The 13,881-nt window shown below is 26.0% G+C and overlaps 1 long non-coding RNA gene across 1 annotated transcript in view; it reads right to left on the reverse strand.

Annotated features, from left to right (window-relative positions):
• Positions 1-591, reverse strand: part of LOC129981292 (uncharacterized) — a 103,300-nt gene extending 102,709 nt beyond the window's left edge. The window contains exon 1 of the long non-coding RNA XR_008785300.1: positions 446-591. This is a non-coding gene — a long non-coding RNA (uncharacterized LOC129981292). The remainder of the gene's footprint in view (positions 1-445) is intronic.
• Positions 592-13,881: the final 13,290 nt, after the last annotated feature.

Raw genomic sequence — 13,881 nt, forward strand, 5'->3', positions numbered from 1 at the left:
AATCATCAAATATTTAAAAACAACGTAATTAACATGTTCCATTATTAAGTTCTTTAATTTGTAAGTTATCTAAGTTGCAAGTATTTAAATAGCGCTCTAACATTTCAAGCTAATAACATGTTTAAAAGTGTGTACGTTATTTTATTTTACGGTCTAAATTTACATAAGGAGTATTGGAAGCAGAGACTCGAATGAGGTTGTTTACATAAGTCAAAATATCACAATCCAAAATAAGTATTACACGATAAAAAAATGCTTTATAAATCTATATCATCTATAATAAACTAAGATTATTCTTTTAAGAAGTCACCATTCCATAATAATTTTCCCAAAAAAATGAGATGTTCTAAATTAATGTGATATAATTAAAAAATACTTTTGTACTAAGTAGGAGTAAGAGCACGATCTAATGCAAAAGTTAAAAAGGATTAAAAAATAAAAATACCTGGAATTTAAAATTGATAGAAGAAACTTCCACTTGATGAAGCAATAACCAATATCAAATATGGCTCACCATTCTTGAAAAGAAAAGAAATTCCAATTAAATGGTCAATGATTCAAAAATTCTACGGCTTTGATTTAAGAGATAATTTTCGGAGGTCAGCTATAATATACGTTATACAGCGAAGTTAAGATATAGTACGAATATTACAGAAAAAAAGATAAATTAAAGTAGAAGTAGAAATATTTTACTTAAGTAGGAAAAATATTGAACATCGGCCGCCAAGTTGGCATAATTGATAATGAAAAGACGCCACATACGCTTAAATCAAAACATATTTTTTTAAGCTTTAGCTTATTCTTGAAATGCAGGCAAAAAAAAACAATTAAGGTATTGTGGTGAATGATTATCAAAAATCATATATACCTATTATAAATCATATATATCTAACATAAATCATATAAATCATATCAGATATCTGTAAACTACAGGCTCCGTCGAGGCTGTGTGTGACGTAATTACAGCGCCGCTCATCATCCGGGTATTGCTAAAAAGCTATCCTCTGCGGAACTCTCTCGCACACTGCCTCAATGAAGTTCGTAGTAAACATTTTTAGTCAAAATGTAAATAAAATTATTTTTTTGAAAACGTTGCAATAAATGGAGTCACAACACATACACGTAACCCTAATTACAACAGTATCAAAATTTAAAAGTAGGGCGAATTAATTCTGTAATACAGCATTTTACGTAAATGTGTATCGATATAAAGTTGCGATTTGATTAACAATTTTCTAGAATAGTAACTGGGACCGAAATTTTTTTTTAAAGTTTCTTTAAGGAATGAACAAAGTGCTTGAGATAAATGGAGTCACAACACATACACGTAACCTTAACTACAACAGTATCAAAATTTAAAAGTTAGGCGAATTAATTCTGTAATACAGCATTTTACGTAAATGTGTATCGATATAAAGTTGCGATTTGATTAACAATTTTCTAGAATATTAACTGGGACCGAAATTTTTTAAAAAAAGTTTCTTTAAAGAATGAACCAAATGCTTGAGATAAATAACTTTTAATAATAGAATACTCTTAAGAGTCATTAATCCAGTGTAACAGTAAAAATATGACACATCTGATACAATAGACAATGATTATCAAGAGGATTTGTTTACCAAGATAAGCTTTTTGCGTTCAATCATGTCTTCTAATTTTGTCAAGTGAATATTTACATTTTTAAAATGTAACTGATAGTTAAAAGTGTAATATTGTATCAAATGAAACGTTATAGATTTTTAAACGACAATCATACATTTCAGTAACATCCAATACAGGTAAATAAATAACAAATATTCAATTCATTGGTTCTAATGCCAGACGAAAATAAAGTTCAACATCGTCACTGAAGCTGAGTCTTAAAAGGATTCAAGCCTTCTTTAAAGATGAATAAACAGAAAGAAGATTTAATTCTTTCTTTCTGTTTAAGGGATGCAAAAATTATCTGATTACCGAAAACAAACTTTAAAAATAAATAAGCACATAGATTTTAAGATGCAGCAAATTTTGCTATTAGATGCTAATTAAAAAATTTTGAGAAAAAAATAAAATAAGCAAACATTTTGTTAACAACTAATCATTTAATAACTTCTAAAATTATCTGAAAAATCTACTTTTATCTTTTGTAGAAAATAAAATAATCGATTTAAATCATAAAAAAATTGATATGAGTATGTTTATTATGTCTTTTGATTTTTTGCAATATTTCTTAATTTAAATATTTCTTTGTTAGCAATATACAGGGTGTTTATAAAGTCCCGGACCCATTTTGATGTTTAATAACTCATAAAATAATAAAGATATAAACACACTTATGACATTTATTGATGGAATAACTCATATATTTTCCTTTTCAGGTTTGAATATTTTTACTTTTGTAAATATCGTCTGCGCGTGTGGTTAATTTCAGATAATTTCATTTTCCAGTCTAAATATCTGTAATTTTCTGAATATTGTCTGCTTATTAATTGCATTTTTCTCTCTTTTGTTTTTGGCAGCTATTGCAATGTTATGTTTACTTTTGATGTGTTTGTTCTATGTAGTACTTTTATATGTGATGTCTTATTCGAGCGGATATTAAGGAGAATGCATACACCACAAGAGAAAGCACAGATTTTGTGGTGGTTCATGGAAATGAAATCGATAGTGCAAGCACAGAGAAATTTCAGAAGAATTTACCAAAAAGATCCTCCATCCAAAAACAGCATCTTGCGGTGGAAAAAGAATTTTCTAGAAATTGGAAGTATCGAAGATAAGAAACGTTCCAGACGTCCTTGCACAAGTGATTTTGATGTTGAGTGGGTCAGTACACAATCCTAGAATATCTGTTAGATCAGCGGCAACAGAATTGGATATGCCAATTTCGACGGTGTACAAGGTTATTAAGAAAAAATTAAGACTGCATGCATACAAAGTTCAAATTGTTCAAGTTTTGGAACCGAACGATAGGTCTAGGAGGATGGCCTTTGCAACAGATATGCTAAGGAGGATAGAAGATGCTGCTGATTTTCTGAAGAGCATAATGTTCTCCGATGAAGCATCCTTTCATGTTTCTGGCATTGTTAATCGCCATAAAGTGCGCAAATGGCTCTGTGGATGCCGACATGCTTGTCGCTACCTGGCGTGAAATTGACTATCGACTTGATATTCTCCGTGCGACGAAGGGGGCACACGTGGAAGTTCATTGACAAGGGTCATGAAACTTTTTGAGTCTATTTAACCATTTATGTTATTAATTTAAATCTATCTTTATTATTTTATGAGTTATTAAACATCAAAATGGGTCCGGGACTTTATAAACACCCTGTATATTTCGAAAAATCAATGAAAACCATTGTTTTTAAATAAAAATAAAGAGTAATTTTAGATAATCAAATTCGCAGAGGTTTCGAAAGTTATATAATATCGAATAAAAAATTCAAAAGAAGAAAATTTTGTTAAATCCACGGCACACTACATTTAACTTTACTTCTAACATTTATGTTAGCACCTTTTGATACACGAGCTCCACTGTTATTCATTTATTTATTTTTAAATATAAGTATGTAAAGAAACTTCTGTTATCCAAATCCACGCCAGGCAAGTGAAATTGATGGATGTATGCTACAATCACTTAGATAAATTAAAAGATACTAACAAACAGATAATTGATTGCAGTCATTGATGAATTGCACAAATGTTGGGCTATATCTTGATATATTACACTCAAAATCACTTTATTTAATCACAAATGCCTCAGTGGATATCCTGAGTGAAAGATCACATGTTTATTCAAACAATCATAACTTAGTCTTCATCGGTGATAAAGATTTTATGTAAATAGAAGAATAGTTTTAACATCATATCTTGGGGCTATTCTTTAAAGAAAAAAATATTAAATCGCCAAAAATATTAAAATTGATATTTTATTTCATTCTTCTTAGTAATTTTTAATTAAATTATTGAAAATAGAATTATACAATTTGATATATTTGCACCCCAGGCTTTGTTGAATTATATTTCTCATGCCATAGGTTACACATATAATATATTTTAAAACATATTTAAAATGGTTATCTGAAAATTATTTTAAAAAGTAAAATTTTAAGATTCTTATTTTTCAAAATTCATAATTATGTAAATGTTTTTATACCTTTTCAACCCTAAAAGTTGTAATAAGATTTTTCATTCTGCATGACTTGCCTTTTATAAATCTCATGAGAAATTCGTAACATTGATTTCAACTATGGTGCCAATCTCTCTCCAAAGCAATGAAAAAACATTTTGCATTATAAAAATCAGGCAAATCAAAGAACATATCGCGATACAACTTTAATGGAATAGCAACAAAATAAATGGGTCATTGAAGTATTTTAATCATTTTAAGTTTAACAAAAAAGCGTAGCGCAGCGTATTTGATAATCAATTTAGAAACATGCTAAATTTCATGCTGGTAAAATCTATTTGATAACCATTTTTGCCATATCAAATACCGGTTGAAAATGGTACTCTATTTTTCCTGATACTTTTATCTTTTACTTTTGTATTTGATATTGTAGGTAGCTATTTTTTCCTGTCGAAATATAATCGAATATTTGGTGACTTTCGGTTCTAGCATTTGCTCCGATTGGAAGCTGATAATAATACGAATACAATTCCAAATTGTAATTTTGTTTCTTTGGAAGAGGTATTGATAATGATATGGTATTGTCTTTGATTTAGACAAACAAGGTATGTTGGGAAGTAGAAAGAAAGGGGCTAGACAGATAAAATGAATATAATTAAAAGTATCTTGCGTACTCATAGTGTCTCCAAGGTAGAACGAGGAACTGGGTTATATCTATAACTAAATACTTTGTGTAAGACTGATATATTATCGTCCAAATGAAAATGAATTAATTACTAATCAGTATCAATTGAATCCAAAAACTGATATTGACTCCTGATTGTTTTAATCTGATACATTTCACATGCCTGATTCGTTGATTGGTTAGTTCATGGAGTTTATTGGCGCAAGAACCATTTTTGATTAAACTGCGTCAAACATATGGTAAGATTTCATATTATTTTAAAAGTTTTAAAAATTTTTTTCTAAATTGCATCATTTTCCTGGATCTGTCAACCTGTAAAATCTACAAAAAGTAATACCATGGTAAAAAACAATCTAAAAGTTATTTAAGAATCAAATCGAAAAGTAAAAGCCAATCATTTTTAAAAAGATAGAAAGATTGGGATAGGGAAGTTTATGAAGAATATCTTTTAATTCGATGTGGGGTGATTGAAAGTAGCGAATTCGTTCATTATTAAATTGTGGACATTCTATTAAGATGTGAAGAACCGTCATAGGACACTGACATATTGTACTTCGGGGTGCGAGTTCCCCTAACAGCAAATGTTTATGTGTTAGCAGGTGTGGCCAATTCTTAATCTGATAAGAATGGTATCAAATTTTGTATTAGGGAAACAGGGCAAACAGAAAATTAGATGTTTTATTGTTTTAAGTTTATTTGCCTCTGTAAGATCCCACTAGGTTTGCCATTTTAAATGCAGACTGGATTTAACGATTTAGCGGCCTGATTCGTAGTATCGAGTTAATAAAGTATAAATTAAATCTACATTATAATAATTAGAATAAAGCTTTAATAAAGCTGTATTTTATTAATAAGTACAGATTAGTTCAATCGCGCACAGCGGTATTGATAAGATTTTTAACTTTTTAGAGATTTAATATTAACACAATTTGGATAGCATATATTTATTTAATTACACTGACATTTTAAAAATAAATTTATATAGAACTGGTGGCAGCAAAATTAATGTTTTTCAATATTTATATATATATATTTATATCTAATTTGAGATTATGTTATCTCATAATTGTATTGAATAACAAAATAGGTTCTTGCGAAAATGCAGGATAAAAATTAATTTTTCATAATATAAATAAATTAACAAAATTCTGTAAGCATGCATCTACAATATCATGATAAAATTTTGATTGGATCTTATTAAATAAACTAATAATTACAATTTTCATAAATTAAAAATTACAAATCTATGAAATAACACAATTTCCAGTATTTTTTTTCATTGCTACTTTATCTTTAAAAAACCTTACGATAGACAATCCAATTGTTCTCATTCATTTAAAAAAATTCTTGAAGCAAACTCTTAATGGTTTACATTCGTATATGATTTGTCAAGTGCTTTTACAGCCAATTTAAAACCATAAATTACCAAATTTTAAAAGGAAGTTTATTATTATGAACACGATTCGATGAAACAAATGATCTTACTCTTTAGTTTTCAACTCAATTTTTATAGAGCAAACAATACACGAAAACATTTGTGAGCGCATACAAACCAGCTGAAATTCATTCACAAGAACGGAAAAATAAATTTGTTTCAAATGGATTGTTCAATCAAGTTTTCTCATTTCCGACGTTTTCGGGCTCACGGAAATATTCTCCCAGAGGAAATATGTCACCCATCTAGATATTTGAATTTGCTTTTTGAAGAAATATGCAAATATTTGAACTGTTCTGTGCCAGAACACATTAGAAAACTTGTTTCTGAGGTAGCAAAAGGATTGATTTTCAAGCTATTGCAAGGATGGTTTGAACCAGATACTCCTCAAATTTCAGCTGTTTTTTCTCCCCTGTCATTTTTAGACTCTTTATTAGAAAGAAATGGTAAGCTTTGATTTCCCTCAGGTATTTAGAAGATAAGGTGTCGCTAAGCTATGCCCATGAGTATTTGTCATTTCTAAAGATATTTATATATTGAGGCTGGTAGAATTTCGTTTATTCTTCGTGAAAGTTTATTTTGCTTCCTTTTTTTTAAACTTTTAACGGTATTTTAGTATATTTTTTATAATATTATCACTATCATTAGACTTTTTTGAGAAAAGAATTAGGATATTTTACTTAAATATATATGATCATTCTTAATCAGCATGAAAATATACTTAATAACTTAATAAACTTCAATAACTTAATAAAAATATAGATACAGATCTAAAATTGTACAGACACATTTAGAAAGTTTCAATTTATCATAGGAGATAATAAAACATTTTTCGATATTTTTTAATATTTTAGATACCGAATTGATTTAAACAATAATAAACTAGCAAACTAACCAACCAAATCATATTACATACTCTTTCATATAATCTTTTTATCTCTCGAAACTGGAAATTTTTTATTAAAGACCAAGCAGTCAGTCAGTTTCTAATATACTTTACCAACTCATATATACCACCGAAGATATGTAAAATAATTACTATGGGATAATTCCAGTCCTTTTTAATTTGATTTGTAAATACAACATTATTTAATTAATCATATTAAATTGAATGTACACTTTTCGTCTTTCAATATTGGAACACTTTTATAAGAGACCAAACAGCCATTTTCCGGAATGTTTAAAAAAAATCATGTATTCCGTCCTGAGCATGTAAAGTAATGAAATAATTCAATATGCATTCGATTTCGTTTGATTGGATTGGTGGGATTCATAAAACTAATATTTATTTATTACGTATATTTATTTATTAGTCATGAACTTACCAAAAGTATATGTTCTTAAAAGTCTTGAAAAAAATTATCATTTATTTTCCGTAATAGGATTTATCCTCTATTTTAAACCTACTGGAGTATGTGTGGATATAATGAGTACTGGTATCTATATATATCCATCTATCTATGCATATATATATATATATATATATATATATATATATATATATATATATATATATATATATATATATATATATATATATATATATATATATATATATATATATATATATATATATATATATATATATATATATATATGTATGTATGTATGTATGTATATATATTGATTTTTTTTTTTAATTCTACACTTTTCTTAATTGAGCAGGTGCAATTTTTAAATCAATTTCCTTCATTTTTTTAAGCACTTCTTTAAAACTCTCATTAAAGTTAATTTATAATTTTAAAAGTCGTTTCTAATAAAATTATCTATGACTTAATGGTTGCATTACACATATCAGAATATTTATTACAGGTGATCTGTATTAATTTCAACAATTTGTACATATGGTAGTTTATTTCACGGTAATTTTTAAAAATGAATTAAATAATTTCGTAAATATAGTCGTTTATTACATGGTAACTTAAAAAAAATAATTTGAATAATTCTATAATATAGTGATTTTTTTGGATAAGTTAGCTTCATAGAAAATTAGAAATTTTAGAATTTTAGAAATTGTCTAAAAATAAATTTCTTCACATTTTCCCTCATTTTTCACCAATTTTAAATCAATATGATGATATTATTAGACAATAGAGACTTAATAATTTCCAAAATATCAATTTAGTTGTAGTATCTTCTATGACTACATATATTACAAAATTCTTTCTGACATTGTTAAGTATATAATTAATAAATAGTTTAGAAAGATGGTTTGATTAAATTGATTTGATAAAACCAATTCATCATTAGATTATTTTATTAATATTACAAAAATAAGCTAATATATTTCTATTTATCTTTATAAAAATATTTTATATACATATAATAACCATGTATTATTTCCTGTATTGTATCTTAAGTTGATTTACTTTTTATAGTTGAACAATTACATAAAAACATACTTGAAATATAGTAAGATGGTTAGTAAATACACTACAGCCTTTTCTTTTTTATTAATGTCGTTTGCTAGTTATAAATAAGAAAGTAATATTCTCAACTAAATTGTTTCTCCTATCTATAAAGAATTATCTAGGTATTGTTTCATGGAAGAATAAAGAAAAATTAATTCCTTTATCGAAGCGGCTTAGAATAGCCTTAATATATTTCTTCCAAAAATAAAAATAAAAATGCTGCAACCTTTTGAGCGGTTTCTGGGTACAGCCCTTGAGTTTCCAAGGAGATGATTAGAGGGGAAATAAAATGCTCTGTAATCAGGCTTAAGACATCAACAACTTCGAAAGAAATCATTGCTCTTTTTACTCTTTTACGTTTAAAGGCCTGTTTGTGGTTCATTTTTTCTACCCTGTGATGGCCTTGAAGATTGTTATTACAATCTCAAGAATGTTATTAAAATTATAATGTACTTAATCTTATTTCCGACCAAGAGCAAGAATTATTAAGAAAAATCGCTTATAGGACATTTTCTTTAAAAAAATTATACTATGCTAAAGAATAGGCATGCCTCAAAATTTCTATAAAGATTAGAAACATCCAAGAGTGTAATACAGAAAATAATTTTTAAAAATTGAGAAATTAAATAAATTAAATTATTTAGTTGAAATCAAGCTTAGCTTAATTGGAGTTGAAATCAGATTTAATTTAATTGGAGTTTAATCAGATTTAGTTTAATAACTACCAAAATTTTACAAAAATTAATTTTAGAAATTTATAATATGCACAAAAAAGAGATTTGTTCTGAAAATTTTAATTAGAAATTTAATTAGTAAAAAGTTAAGTAGAGTTTGCATGCTTACTCACCATAACTTCACGTGTTAAATTTTCTTTTTAAATAACTATCTATTCAATAATACCAGTAGCAATATTATTTATATTCAGTAATAGTAGTAGGACATATTTCACAACAATATATTTCATTGTGATAAGGGAATTTAAATCGTTTTCATATTGAATACCAATAATTAATCTTGAATGTATTTGTTATTACTGAAAATCAAGATAAGAAAATAATCAACAATGAATAAATAGCGGAGGATCCTACATCATATAGAAATGATTACCTTAAAATAAGATTGTTTTATGCAAAATGATAAGCAATGACACAAATTTCCATTGAATTTTACAAACCAAAAATTTAATTCGTTTATTGATTGTTTATACTTAAAAAGTGTACCAATTAGATGAATGAAAATGTTAATTTTTCTAATAAGCAGAAATAGAAAAGGATTCTTAAAAACTCATTTATTTATAAATAATTTGATTGATCATTTGATCAATTCTTATATGAGAGACATTAACAATCATTAACAAATGTAGCGAATATATCCAAATATAAAGTAATACAACAAAGTTTAAGCTAATTTTAACAATTAGATCCATAACTATAAACAAAACCGTATGTGAAGGAAATGAACAGCTTCTTTAAAAAAGAGAGAAGGAAATGTCTGCCTTATTGTTAACAGAATGTAATTAGAATGCCATGTTTTATAATGAGAAATATTTTACTTATTGTTCTTTCTAAACTATAAAAATCTGTGAAAACCGTGGGCTTTGAAATAATACTGCTTTTGATTCAAAATGTACAGAATGAAATTAGATTAATATTTTATCTTCCCATATCAATTACGAATATATAATTTATTGATTTTGTTCATAAGTAATCCTTTTTCTTAAATTCAAATGGTATTTTAATTGATAAATGTAAATAAGAATTGACAAAAATCACATCATAAAGATGAAAGAACTTCAATACATGCAACTTCTCAATTTCATGATGATAAGGAATCCATCGATAGAAGTTCCTACTTGTTCGAATACATGACCAACTATTTCGACCGAGAAACTTTAGTTTCTGAATGAAAGCCTTATGAATATTAATTAATTTTCAAACATTGAAAGAATTCCTTCTCAAATATTTGTTCAAGTTAGTGTCCCTATATATGATTAAATTTAGAATGAATCAAATTTTTGTGCCGGCCCATGTCTCTAATAAACACAGCTTTTATTATACTTTCTTTGAAAAAACAACTGCTTTTTATATATGTAATCTTTTATTTATCCTTACCATTTTCTAACTATCATATTTTGTGTAATTTCTTTTTTTTTATTATTGTCTATATTTTTAATAAAAATTTGTTAAAAATACTCTTGTAAAAGATATGAGGCTCGTTCATTATTATTAACAAATTCTTCTAAAATTCACAAGTTATTCATAAACCTTTTTAATAATATTTCAATTAAAATTGATTGTTAATATGTTTTGAGCTTTTTTTAATATATCTTAATTTGTATCATGGACTTTAATTCGCAAGGTCATATTTTATTCTTAATATTCTTCAGCCGTTTTTAAAGACAATTTTAATTTGAACATGTTGCTGATAGATTAAAAGTAATGAGAGATGAAATTTGCCTTTCTGTGCGAGGAGGAGTTTTTTCCACAAAACTCAGTATCTATATGAACTGCATTTTTAAAGAAATAACTGCATTTTAAACAACTTAAAACAAATGACCACCATAAAATTGCAATTTTCTGATTGAAATCACCTAGTATATTTTTTTCTCTTCTTTTTTCTTTAAAGAGAGTAAAGCTAAATATTAAACTATCCTTCATTTTTATGGTATCATTTACTAGATTCCTATCCATATAACCCAACGTTCCACAATTTTTAAAAGAAAATATTTATTCAAATAGAAAAAGATCTTTATTCATTATTCACTCAAAATAAATGAGAGTCACCTATTTTTCATCGCTCATTTTTTTTAAAATGTAGAAAAAATGCTTCAGTTAAAAATTTCATATTAAAACTTCTGGCTTCATGAGTGCTTGAGCTGACTTCGCAAATATAGACTGTAATAAACTGCAGTTGAAAAACCATTCATTTTAATTAATTTATTTTTAATGTGTTGCGATGTTTGGAGAAATACCATTTTTCATTGCCTAAAAAATGGTTTCGTTAATGGCCTAAAACACTTCATACTAAATGTTTCGCAATCCATTCTCGTAAATCAGCGGTAATTCTGTATATTATAATCACGTGAAGCTTTGAAGAATCCAAAATATATATTTTTAACTAAACAACTTCTTAAATACGGATGTCAATGAATGATAAGAAATTTGAAGAAATGTAATATTTGAACCACTTCCATTATTCTATAAAATTATTGTTGCGCAAATTATTTGAAACTGAATCTTGTTTATGTGAAATAGTACATATTTACTTTTTAAAATCCTAAGCTACAAATCATTACCATACAACTCAATATTAAAATAAAATGATTCAATGTCATATCCCATTTTAAATTAAATTCAGTTTACTTAATTGATAAACTCAAGTAAATCTCTAATATTTAATTTAAATATTTTAATCGTTTGTGACCAAATATAATAAGCATTTTTTATAAAAAAAGAAATTTTTAAAGCTTGTAAATGGAAGAGATTCAATAGAAATAAATTTAAAGAAAACAAAAAAAAAACATTGAATTCTTTAATTAACTTTTTTATATGAAATCCAAGATTATGAAGATTTCCTAAATCAATACAGAAAGGAATCTATTGAAAATAAATGTTTAATATTTATTTGTTAATAATTGTTTAATAATAAACGTCAATATACAAGTGATTGATATTTGCTTGTAAGTTGGGAAATGGATTAAACCATGGTTTCCAAACATTTCTTTGTCAAGTATATCCTAATTATAATTTTATCTCTTCTTAATTATCACACATAATTAATAAAATATCTTCTTTTAATTAAGGCATTACATATATTTAATAGATATCGTTGTTAAATTAATAATTAATTTTGATTTCTGAATACTTTGATGAATACGTTATAGTTGTCATTTGTAACATAAAAAGCTTCTCCTACATTATTACGATTCAGAAAACATTTTAACATTAACACAATTTAAAAGATTTTCAAATACGTAAATACCACTTTTGTACTAAAGAATTACTTTTGTACTATTTTAGAAGCGTTTATAGGAAACAATTTTCAGTGGAATTTCCTCAGAATTTTCAATAATTCTATTCCATTCTTTGTTAAATTTAAATTGAATTACCAGATCAGTTCAGCCGAACACAGTTTTGAATTCAATAAATGTATAGCAGAAATTTGAGATTCAATGTCTGGAACTATTAGATATTCAACGAATTTGATTATTTTTTTTATTTAGCTTGCATTCATTACAAATTTAGCTTTGAATTAATAACTGTATCTCAAAATATATTATTGCTTAAGATCTCTTTAAAATTCACTTATTATTACTAATTTAAATTAAATTTTTTAGTTGCAATTTCACATTAAATGACTTCCAATGATTTAAAAATCAATATTTATCCTTTTTTGTATACTGCAGCAGATTGATAAAAAAATCATAAATTTTGCATTCATTTAATTTTAACATTTCATTTTAAATTAATGTTTATTTAGAAATGTACTTACTATAGGCATTAACTTTATTCATTTTTGCAGGCATTTTATATTATAAAAATGACATTATTTTACATTTAATTTACTTTTTTGCTATTTTTCTATTCAGTTGTTAGTTTTTGGAATCTTATCCTTAATTTTTCACGTTACATTAACCTTACTTTCTGTAGTTACATAATATACATTAATTTTTAGATTTATTATTATTATGCTTTATCTATTAGGCCCCAATACTCTTTTCAATTATTGTCGCTAATTCTTTTAAGTTAATTCTATTGATAATTTTCGAATTTATTATTATTAAGTATTAGCGTTATCAAATATAATGCTGAAAATGTTGTTAAAGAAGGTTTGATAGTAAAGAACTATTTTATCAGCATCAATTTCATAAAAATAAATCCATAACATCTTAAAGATCCTTTAATTTCTTTAAAAAAATATAGCAATGTACGTTATTCCTTCCAAGAAAGAAAAACTTAAGAAATCATTTCCAAAAATTATTTCAACTTAATATACAAGCACCAACGAATAAAGAATTTTTCTCGTTCCTTTTAAATAATTTCTTCTCCCCTTTCAGAGAATTTCTGCTCCTTTAAAAGATTTTTCACTTTGTCTATTTGACAATTATTTAAAAAGAACAGACCCAAAGAATCTTCAGGAAACTTTTCATTTTCTTAAATGAAAGCAATATATTTCTTTACCACTTTAAAGAAGAGAAGAAGAATGTTTTCTTTTTGCAGTTTTTAAAATTCCTCCTTCATGGCTT

Source organism: Argiope bruennichi, chromosome 8 (assembly GCF_947563725.1).
Source record: "Argiope bruennichi chromosome 8, qqArgBrue1.1, whole genome shotgun sequence".
NCBI classification, from domain to species: domain Eukaryota; kingdom Metazoa; phylum Arthropoda; class Arachnida; order Araneae; family Araneidae; genus Argiope; species Argiope bruennichi.